The 12,056-nt window shown below is 40.6% G+C and overlaps 1 protein-coding gene across 2 annotated transcripts in view; it reads right to left on the reverse strand.

Moving 5' to 3' along the window:
- fgf24 (fibroblast growth factor 24) overlaps nt 1–12,022 on the reverse strand; it is a 30,665-nt gene extending 18,643 nt beyond the window's left edge. The window contains exon 1 of one of the 2 annotated variants that reach the window (XM_037076069.1): nt 11,880–12,022. The gene's annotated coding sequence lies outside the window, so the exon portion shown is untranslated. Of the gene's footprint in view, nt 1–928; nt 1,117–11,879 lie in introns of those variants that run through there. The other variant, XM_037076070.1, reaches the window with a different exon arrangement.
- Nucleotides 12,023–12,056: the final 34 nt, after the last annotated feature.

A 12,056-nucleotide genomic window follows, 5' to 3' on the forward strand; every position in this document is an offset into this window, starting at 1 on the left:
GTTGCTCCTAATTCTAATTTAATAACTTCCTCAGACAAAAAGTGTCCAAACCTGTAAACGCAGGCTCCAGCTTCACTGGACTACTGCTCCACTATTTCTGAAGGTCTAACTTCATGGCGGCTTTACAGGCATGCTGTATAACATGCATGTTGTACAACATGCACGCCTTAAAATGTCCAAAAGACCTTTGTTATGTATCTTATCGAGTTTAGTACTCACATCATCCCAAATGTTTCCAACATTGTTCGGATCCAAAGAAATCATAAAGTGAATTTAAGATAACTGTGTTTAATGTGTGGGCCTTTTCTGTACACAAGTGTTATCAAACAATGGCCACTCTGCTAATTTGGTAATAAACGTGTTTCAATAGCAAAAAATTCTTCACAATATAAGTTATTAAATAAGTTATTTAAAAGCTTGAACATGCAACATGAACATTAAAGGCCTTTAATCCTAACCCAGGTTTCAGAAGAGAGGCGACTAATTCAGGGCAATACAAGAGGTCAGTTAGTCCACTATAAAACTCCCTCAGCTCTCTTACAATTTTAGTTCAACAATAAGTTGCAGTGGAGTGCAGCTGCGGCACACAAGTCCACTTCTCCCAGTCACGAAAGGTCCCGCAGCAGTTGGAGTGGAGTCCCTCCCTGAGCTGCCACGGCTCTGCTAAGCTAGCCTGAACCTGCACTTCCACTCATCCTAATCGCTGAGCCCAATCCATTCTCCTGTCTAGCACCTCTTCAGAGGCCGCTCGCCCCCTTTGTTCTGACAATACACAAACGACCATTCAAATGGAAGGACTCTGTAATCAGTGAAACACTAGCCTCTGGGCTTTGTAGAATAGAAAAAAAAAGGGAGGGACAGAGAGAGGGAGAGAGAGCAACATAGAAAGAGAGAGAAAATCCATCCATGACCAATCAACTCTAACTACCTGTCTGGCTTTTCTGCGGCAGATGTTATTCGGAAAAGAGGGGGAAAGGTGCCCGTTCCAGATGTAGGATGTATAAAGGGAAGGCAGGCTGGTACCTCCACCCACCAAGAAATAGGCGGGACCCTCCACACCCGTCCAGCTTTCATATGGCTGATGTTTCTGCTCCTGCCTACATTATATGTGATGGGTTGCATCACTTACACTAAATCTAGACAGTGAAAGAGAAAAAATAAAACATGATTGATGCAGCCTCACTGTCAAAGCATGCCAAGATCTCACCAGATCACTGGTGCCGAGCTTCACCTGGGAATGTTTCTGGATTGTTCATGCAGGTAAAAAACATAGCTCATAAGTATTTATATGACTGTGTTGTAATTAATCTCTGGAAAAAACCTTTGCTATTAGAAACTGAGTTCAATGTCTTCAGATGTATAAATGCTGAAATCTTACCACCTATTTGGATCAGAAGTCTTAAGAAGTAGTGGATGCTGGTTTGCTGCAAAGGTACCAGTCAAAAATATACAAGTTTACTGCACATTATTGGGGAAATGATTGTCATGCAAGTGTTATTGTTTAGAAAGTTGCCAATGCTGATGCTGTGTTAAATGGCATGACAGTTGTGCCTCATTAGTTTGTAGAGTGCTTGTAAAATGTTTGTAAAATCCCAGTGTGTGGCGGCTCTGTGTCATCGTTGTTTGATTAATTGTAAGACACAACACAGAAAACAAAGCCAGTGTACAGACAGGTCTCTGTGGCGGCAGTATCGTGTAATATTTGTGTAAAAAGGGCGAGTTAGGGTTTTCTATTGTACAGAAGTTTGGATAGGTAACAGGATGCTGTCAGCTGCTAGGTGGTGTGTGTTTCTTTTAAAATCTTTTAATGGCTTAATTTCACCTGTATGATACAGTAAACGGATATAATATGAATTTTATGATGTTGCTGTGCTGAATTATTAACTGACAACTGGTTAACCTCTGTCTCAGTCAATCAATATTTACAAAATATTTGATTTAAAGATTACCTTGACATTGGGAATTTGATGATACTAAGAACAAATCTGTCACTGCTTGCCTGAAGAACTGCATGCTTGGTGTTGTCAATCAAACCATCAGCGCTGGCAGTGCTGACACACTGACATGTCAAAGAGCAAGAGGCAGGCATACTCAGTCTGGTCTGGGGCTGGTGGACAGCTTTCATTGTGTTGACAATATGTGTCTATGTCAGTACGTTTACATGCACAGCTTAGTTACAGCCATAGTTCGACTACGCCACTCAATCAGACAAGTGCAATTATCCAAGTATACATGCTGGTTAGAAAATCGGATTATTGGGCCGGAGCATGTCATACCCCGGTGCGCTAGGTGGCGCTGTGCCCATTTCAACTAGTGGTAACAGAAACACCTCCGGCTGACCTCTTTACGTCACCAGCTGCCTCAGCATTCAAGAAAGATGGCGTACGAAGAGCGAGACAAAGCTGCATCTTTGTGCGTGTCGTATATGATGTACATGATAATTACGCAAACTAGATGCACAATGGCGCTCTTTCTTGCGGTGATTTCGGAGGAAAGTCCTTCAACTTCCGGCTCATGGCCCCAGGAAAAAAATCTCACGTCTGCACAGAAAGAAAAATCCGATCCGATCTGCTGGAACGTGTACATGCAGGAGTAATGCGACTATCTATCGAATACTCTGGGTTTCGTTGTGTTGTCTTTCCGCTGAGGGTCACGGGATGTTGCCATTTCCCCCAAGGGGCTGCGGGGCTTACTGGGCCCAAATCCAGTTCACACAATGGGCATAGACCAGCTCATCGCAGGACCCTTACTGGCAGTGGCTGCCACACAAGGAGCACATCTGCACATCAGTAGCAATTTTGGGGTTCAGTATCTTGCTCAAGGATACTTCAACATGTAGCACAGTTCTGCCCAGGTGAGCCGGGATTCAAACTGGCGACCTTCCGATCACCAGTCCACCAGCTCTACCCACTGAGCTACAGCCGCCCCGACGATGAGAAATCCGATCTGGTCCGATTTTAGTCAGACTAAGGTGTATACATGCATCTTAAAGATCCGATCATAGTTGGACTAACCCAGTAATTCGGTTTTCTTAAGTGTCATGTAAACACACTGTGTGTCCTGAAAGGACTAATGTGGGTTGCTGAGTTAAAACAGAAGCAGGTAAGCCAGTAAATCGGGTTAAAGCGCAGTGCAGCATTGTGTTGTATGTGAAATAATGCACCAACTCAACACCAAATAAGTGCTGGATGTTTTGCATAGTCAGTTGTAATTCATCCCTCTGTTGTACTCCTCTTGTTTTCAGTGTGAATCATATGTGTCTAGAGCCTTGCAGCTTTGCCTACATATGCACAGGGTTAAGAACTTGTGTGGAAGTGACTCAAATTGTAGAAATTTCAGTATGACACAAACACATTTGAACGTATCCATGGCCTGCAGAAATGTCAACTGCCAGTCTTTTATTCTGTATCCTGTATAAAGGCCGACAACGAGACAATGATATCACTGGCTCAGAAAGAATCAACCAGTTGTTCCAGCAGCCATCTTTTGCTTCAGTTCCAAAACTGGAGGCCTTCATCTTGTTGAAACCTTGTAGACAATATACCAGGGAAGCAAGACAAGAGGCACAAGTGAGACAGCATGCAAGGTGAGTGCTGCCTCAGGATGCTGGTGATCTTGGACAGATCAGTGTGAAATAGACAAATGTCTGTAAAAACTAAAACTACTAAAACTGAGTCACCCCTCAGTTTAGCATTTTGTGGACCCAGTCCTGAATTTGAAAACTGGAAAGACATGCTGAAGTCACTACCTCAGTCCTTCTTTTGGTTATACCGCTCCACAGAGACCCTAACCCTGACCCAACTCCACCCACCTCTTCAGTGGAAGGTTTGAACTGACCCAATCATTCTCTGAGGAAACCTTTACTGGAGTATTGTTGAAGCAGGACCTCATGACATCCTTGTGTGCCCGGGCATCTCACACTAGACAACTCCAAAAAAGGAGGGAGGTCAGCCTCTTTACCACAAGTCTTGTTCCAGAATCTGCGGTTTGCTCCATCTTCCACACCAGTGTTGTCTTGCTTTGGCAGTAATTACTACAGAATCCGAAGCGGCTGTTGCGTCTGTTTTTGGTCTTTTTGGTCATACATGATTTCTTTCTGTACTAAACAGGTAACCTAAATTCCAACATATTGTTTCAGTATATATCCAGACAGTATACATTTAAGGCGTTTTAGTTAAATGGCAACAGAAAATGTTCAGTACTTTTGCTAATCATCATCAAGTATATCCTTAGAGATGAAAAATGTGGAGACGAGTTGTCGTTAGCATTGCCGGAGCCATCAAACCCTCCCACATCTGAGGCTGACAGTCAGAAGCCTCTCCTCTGTGTCAGGGGAAAAAAGCTGAGAGTTTGTGGGCAGAGGAATGCAGCTCACATCTTTGCCATAGCAGCCGTAGAGGTAATGCACTCGCGTGTTGGCGCTTGTCGAGGCGAGCGCACCTCCCTCTTCTGTATTAATAACCGCATGTCCTATTGCTGTACCGACTGGGCTGTGTTTTACTGGGCCAGGGTTTGCTTACGAGAAGAGAGATGATGAACTCCCCCACCTCCTCCTCTCATTTACACAATTACTTCCCGTGATGTCTGTTTCGCTGAACTGTTCTCAATCCCTGAATGAACAACCCCACCCTGCCATGCCACACATATTCCCCATACAGGGAGCAGCAAAAAGATTTGACTACGCCATAAAAGACACAACAGAAATAGTTAAAATTAACTGTGTTAGTATTCAGATTAATCAGGATAATGCCACAGAGTTCACAAATCCTGACAAGAAAAGAGTTGCCTGAAAGGACAAGAAGAAGAAAAATGTTTACATAAGCGCATCATCCGTGACAATTGACTTGTATATAGACGGAATTGTTATTAAGATACAGGCAACTGTCAAAATCTTGCCGTGAAAGAGAAAATCACTGGTGATGACAATGAAGGCTTCCTTTCCGCCTAATATAAACATACCAGCATGATCACTTTTTCCCCCCAGGGCAAAGTCATTGTTCCATTTTGAAAGCTCTCTGTGAATGCTTGAAATGTTCCCTTGATATTTTTTCCCTCTGCTCGTTTATTTGCTTGTATCCAGGTGATGTGCCAACCTGTCACATCAAGCACAGACGGCCTTATTTCCTCAGAGCAAAGGTCAAAACAATTGTCATGGGGATGAGTGTGTGTGTGTGTGTGTGTGTGTGTGTGTGTGTGTGTGTGTGTGTGTGTGTGTGTGTGTGTGTGTGTGTGTGTGTGTGTTTGAAAGGGCTGATAAAACACACTCAGTAGTTTCAGTTTGACGTCTTAAGTACAAACTACCAGAGGAAGCACATTGTTAACAACATGCTCACTCAAACATGCATCTGACTGACAGTTTGACACCTTCAAGATTTTTTTTGAGACATCTGTAATATTTAAAATGTCTTTTAAAATAATAAAATAAAAAAAAAACATTCTAAATGACACACTTTAACAGAGATCATATGTTGACATATTTGTATACTAAATGCAATTGTCCATGTACATCTGAAGAGATGGGAAGTACAAATACCGAATTACTTTACTTAATGTTCATGTATCAATGTTTTACTTTTTCTCTCCACACATATCTGTAGTTTCTACTCTTATAACCGAAAATGTTGATATTTGACGTCCTGGGAATGAGACTCAACAATCAATAATTTTTGTGGCACGGTTACGAGCAGCTCGGACAATTCCTACTGATTCTACAGTCCTTGACTTACATTGATCTGACGTGAAGTTCAGTAGAGATGTTCTTCAGAGTGATACTTTTTATGTTTATACTTTACAGAGACTGTACTACGGTTACCTTTACTCGAGTAACGAATGTGTACTGCCGCCACCTCTGTCCATTTGTCCAAATCATATTATGTTATATCACATCTCTCTATAAAAGCAAGGAATCTCTGTCTGTCTGTCTGTCTGTCTGTCTGCCTGTCTGTTCCTCAAATATCTCTGCAGATCAGGATCAGACTGACCTGAGAGTTTCAACATGGCTGCTCCATGGTTCAAGGGTGTGCCAAGTCGGATTTGTTTGGACTGCAATGATACCATTAATAAATTATTTCATAAATGCTTTACAAATTCTGCGAGCATTGTCCACCGGAGCCACCACAGTCACCTGCGCAACATACCTTAAGAAGCAAGCAGATTTATACCTGCAGCGGTGCGAGCTGGACCGGGATTTTGCTGTTTGCTTTGTGTCTGCTGCAGGAAGAAATGGTACAAATGGGCTTTTGTCATGAAAGTGTCCAAGCAGCAAATTTGGTTGTTGAGGAACAGGAAGTTGTGGGAGGGATGGAGGCGGATGAATGACAGACAACGATGGTCAGTGTAGAGACAGAGACAACCCATTTGGCGTGTTTGGAGTGTGTAGTTAGTGTGTTATGTAGTGTTTGGTGTTTAGTGAAGTGTGTTTAGTGTGTAGTGGAGTCAGTTTTTGTTTAATGAGTCAAAACAATGAGGAGATGCTGAATGTGCAGCAGGCAGTGCAGCTCTTCATTCAGCTGGAAGGAGCTCAGGCAGACCTGAGCACTGCCTGCATTTAAATGTAAACAGTTACATATAACTTTGTAAATGTTTGCACATATTTAGCAAACAACAATTTGTATTTGCATTATAAGTAATAAAAATGGTTTGTTAAACATATTTGTGGTTTTCACAGGAAAAAAATGTAACTTTTTTGACTTGGATTTTATGCATTGTGTTAATACACGATGTCAAAATAAAAAAATAACTGTACAGTCACACGTGAGGTTATGTTAAAAATAACGACACCAAGTAAATAGTTTTTAAGGTGAAATATAATGGCAAAATTAAAAATAGTCAAAAACGGCCAATTATATCCTGGAATATCGGATTTCACAAACCTAAATATCCCTGATGTCTCACCTTCAAACACAGCTTCATTTGGCCATCCATGAAATAGCTACTTAACCTCCCACTTTTCTATAGGAATACATGCTTCCTACAGGCACTGCACTAGTGGTTGAAAAGAGGGTAACCGAGTCCATAAATCCGAAGGTTATCTGTCACTGCCGCTTGGGGCCGCCAAAGTGCAAATCTGACAGTGCAGCTTTGAAAAGAATGCTACTTTTGGTCCCATTATACTGGACTCCTTCTGTTTAACAACCATTTACAACAAATGTTGCACTTAAGTACAATTTTGAGGAACTTTAAAGCTTCCACTCCAATACATTTTGGAAACAAATAATGTATTTTTAGTCCACTACATCTATATGATGATCTTAGTTAGATGCAGATTGCATCGTGCATCAGAGCCAAAGTTGCACAGTTTAAGATCTGTTTAGTTTTAATGGAAATTGGATACAATTAGACAGAAAAAAACACCAATAATCAGGAAAATGCATTCTGTTGGATCGAGTCACTCAACCCATATTTTATGGGGTTACAGGTACAGACAATGTAAATAAAAGTTTAATTTTACTTTTGGTATGACATTACTAATAATGTAATCATGCATTTGTAACCAATTACTTCTGCTACTTTAGTACACCCAATATTTGATACTTTTACAGATGTATACTATTTTTATCAAAACAATATTTCAACTTTTGACTACTTTTGGCAACACTAGAATTATGATATAGTACTAACGTGTTAACATCTCTTGTGTAGAAGTGAGTTCTTTTTCCAACTAGACACACAGATGTATTAAATCACACTTTTGGAGTTCACACTAACATAGATAATAGGACTCTCAAAGGTGACATTACTTTAAAAGCCTCATGATTATAGTTGGTTTAGTTGCAATCCACCTCTGCTTTTAGCTATCAAAACTGGAGTTGTGAAAATGCAGGCTGTCTGTCAGCAGTGTTAGCATTCCCCGAAGGCAGTTTAAAGAACAGTGTAGGATGAGGTTGCATAATCTGTGCCTCAGATTCATGGTAAAGAGTGCCTGGTGTCTGAAAGATGTACTGACACTTCCAACACGTCTGCAGAGAAGCATGTGGGGCAACACTCTTGGCAGCAGCACAGGTGATTGTATCAAATGGAAATTTATAGTTTAATTGATACTAGTTGCTACAAGCCAGACTAATAAAGGAGGTGATGACAGGTGACACACATCTGAATTTTGATGTATTGGAGTGTTTATTTCTTCAAGCTTATGTAAACAGATCTTTTTAGAAATGACTGAGCTGATTGATGGACTTTGACTTGGAAAAAAATTTAATCTGACAGCTTTAAATAAATGTCAGTTATTTCTGATTAAATTCTCAAATGAGCAGTTAGTTTCTGTCGATGGCCAATCACAACCAAAATGACACGTATCACCTTTCCCACAACTTGAACAACTTGAAAAGGTTGTGATTTGGGTTTAAATAACTACGTACCTTAATTGGCATATGTATGTAAGATTATTTATGGCGACAGTTTACTATATAACTAAAAATAAAAAAATACTAGTATACTAGTAAAAATACTTACTGTTGAATTCTGGTTTCACATGAGACAAGAACTTTGTTTTTTGGGGTGAAAGTCTGTGTTTATTTGACATATCCAACCAGCCCATCCTGCTCCCTATGTGGTCGCCCTCTATACTCACCTGATTTCTTCCTTGTCTGCCATAATATTTGCCACTAGAATGCGCTGCCTGACAATAAACGTAACTATGGGTCACAATAACCTGCTTGTTCTTGTCCTGCGGTCCTGATGAGTAGGGGCTGTCTGCATCCACATCTTTACCGAATATGATTGACATTTATATGTATATCTTGTCTTTCGTCTGGTTCAAGAAACTAAGGACAGAGGTTGCTAGAGGCTGAACAGATTGTAAAGGCAGGAACACATCGGCCCAACCGTTGGACGTCTGAAGCGTTTGGGGAGACTCGGACGAGTTCGAGAACAAATCTGTTCGGTGTGTTCAGCTGTGTTGTAAGATTTTGTAGCCACGCGGACGTTGTCTGCTCCGACTCAACATGCAAAGTCTGAGAAGGTTGGCTGTCAGCCGTCTAAGCCATTGGATTCTCTGATTAGTGATGTGTGATTTTATGTAAGTCATGGGGTTGAATGGTGGCCCTTTCTACACAGCAACGCTGCATCATCTCTGCAGCGTTGTTAGCCAATTCTTCACTGATGGAGATTCACACAGAGTGAAGCATCTCCGCCTTAAAGACAAACCGCTGTGTAATTCACACAGACAAGCCCCGCTCCACACCGCCGGCTTATCCATTCACATTGGTTCAGTTCGTCAATAATACAGCCCTGATACTTCCTCCAAAGGCGGATCAGCACCAGAGCGAAATGAGGAAGACAACAATCAAGCTAACATTGATGTAAACCATGCACAATTAGGAAGCATTATAAAAATCTACTGCAAATGTTTCATGAGAAAGTTTGATGTTTGTCAGAACTCAAAGAAATATAATAGATGTAGTCCAGAATCACTTAAAGTTAACATATATTTGTATGTTTATAAGAAAACTCCACAGGACAACTTTAATTTGAGATGGATTTGTGTTGCACCCACAAGCTGGAGAGTTTGAAAATCATTACTGGAGCTGTACAAGTCCACAAATTATCCTGGCAGATGTTGAGTATATTTCTGGGAATTTGCAGCCCTTTCATTTGCATATATCCACAAAGTGTTCTGTCATGGCTCATTAACCAGGTAAATCCAGAAGAAAGTTCTAACATGTTGTTGCTTTCATTAATTAAATCCACTACCATCATGCAAACGAGACAAAAAGAGGAAGCGCATAAGCTGAAATAAATAAATGGTGTTAAACAGGGTGAACTTTAATTTGCAGTACAGCAGATTAAAGCTGCTGTTTAATCCATTTTGCTTCACAGGAACTTTGTCTCGGGAGGCTGGTTCTCATGTTTTATTCACATTGAGTGATTTAGTCTAATCTAATCTGTCACTTGTTTAACTTGGCATGCTGGTTTATATTACACAGTATTGCAATCTTTCAAAAGTGTTTTCAGAACCATGTAAAGGTTTTTGTTGCTTTCACAACAGATTGTTTAAATGTACAACAATGGCCGTAGCTGTAATCTGCTGTACCTTCTTCCCTCTGCTGAATTTCACCCACACCTGTTTTGACAACAGTTATTTGTGTGTAATCATGTCTGGTTTGCAGTAGTTTATGTATTTTAAGTTGTAATGAACACAACATTTCCAAAGCTGCATGTTTTTCAATTTAGATTTAGAAAAAAAATCAAAAGCAAATTATATGATAAAGATGATTCACTGTGGTTGAAAGATTATTCAATCTGTCACACACACACACACACACACACAAACACGCACAGGCATGCACGCACACACACACACGCACACACACACACACACACACACACACACACAGGCTTAAGGCTTTTAATAAGGCAGATGGTAGGACAAGCTGGTTTTATACAACACAAACTGGTCGTTCTGTGCTTCACTCACACGTTCTTCATAGGGGGCACAACCACACTCACAAAAACAAAACACACCTGTTCTCCTCAGAGCACAAACACACACACACACACACACAAAGGCTGAAGAGATCGTCCTCTGATGTTTATGACTGAGAACACACTGTCATGACTGTCCTGCGCCATATCGTGTGACTGCTGGATTAGAGAAAAGGGCGATATTTCCCTAATGGCCTAATGTTGTGTTTGGCTGCTGCCACACGTAGGGAAGTGATACCTGCTGTCTCACATGTACGGAACACCTGCCTTGTCCCTGTGTGGTTTAGCTCTTATAGTAAGGCAGTTACACTAACAGCGTAAGAAGAACCAAAATGAAAATGAACAGAAATCGCTTTGCATCGTTTTCATTGGAACTGCATGTTTAGTTTAAGAATCCTTCCTGGTGAACGGTAATGATCTGTGCATTATCCAGAGTACTGAAGACTTCAACAGACGCATTAGTGTCAAGACAAGATGCCAGGATGTTATTTTTTGTTGCTTCGGTGAATGCACCTGAATGCACCAGGATCAGTGTTGTGTTCAACCCAATCACCAGAATAAATGTTTACATTTCTTTATATACAACTTACAATTTTTGTGGTTTAGGCACAAAAACAACTCTTTTAGGGTTGGGAAACATCGCTTTTATTTATTTTACTTGTAATGACTAGTTTGTGTTTTTACATTTTCTGTTTGTCCTTCTTGTTTTAACTCACCTTACATGAGGCTTCCTTGTGCTTGGCTTGACTGTTGGGTGTTTATTCTGTAACATTGTATTATCGAGTTTCCTGCTTTATCTGGATTATCAGAGCACTTTGTAAACTGTGTTTTAAATGTGCTATATAAATAAAGTTGATCATATATACTACATACTTTGCCTGAGCTATCTGTTACCATAACCTCAGCCAGGAAATATATCATTAAAAATAGTGGCTTCACACATAGACAAGATGAAACCACCCACTTCCTGATATGAAAGTCAGCTCATATGCATGAATTTGAACTTGATTTGACAGGTATTGTAGAAATATTGAAAAAAAAAAAACAGACATACCTATGAGATTTTTTTTTCTTTATGAGGATTTCTTTTTCTTTTTCCGGTCAAATAAAAAAAAATATTGTATGATGGCAGAAATAACGCAAAGTAAACAGACAACAGGCACTAAGAGGTTGAACTGGAAGACAAGTCCAACATCAAGAAAACCTAAATAAACATCTTCTTTCTCTCTTCCTTACCTCTCTGACCTGCCTCTACAAGGGTCTTTTGTGTTGTCTGTGGCTGTTTCCTCTAGATATCTGTCTTCTCTGGGATCTACTACCTGATTGATGCTCATCTGATTGGATATTAGTTTCTCAAATGGAATTAATCTCTTCAAGTGTCAATAACTCATTGTTTACCATTCTTTACATGAATGTGTGTGTGAGAGAGCTTCTTTGGTGTGTCTCTGTGTCAATACCTCCAGGCTGGTTCAGTCAAACCCTGAACTGGAATTCAAGTGAACCACGAAGGGGGGATTTCCATGTGCCTCTCAGTCGTCTTGTTTGGAACATAAAATTGTGCGTCATCCTGCGGTTGCATCCGCTAGTGCGCCTCACTTCCTGGTGGCTACGGGGCAAAAAGTATTCAGCTGGCA

The sequence above is a fragment of the Acanthopagrus latus genome, chromosome 18, assembly GCF_904848185.1.
Source record: "Acanthopagrus latus isolate v.2019 chromosome 18, fAcaLat1.1, whole genome shotgun sequence".
Taxonomy (NCBI): domain Eukaryota; kingdom Metazoa; phylum Chordata; class Actinopteri; order Spariformes; family Sparidae; genus Acanthopagrus; species Acanthopagrus latus.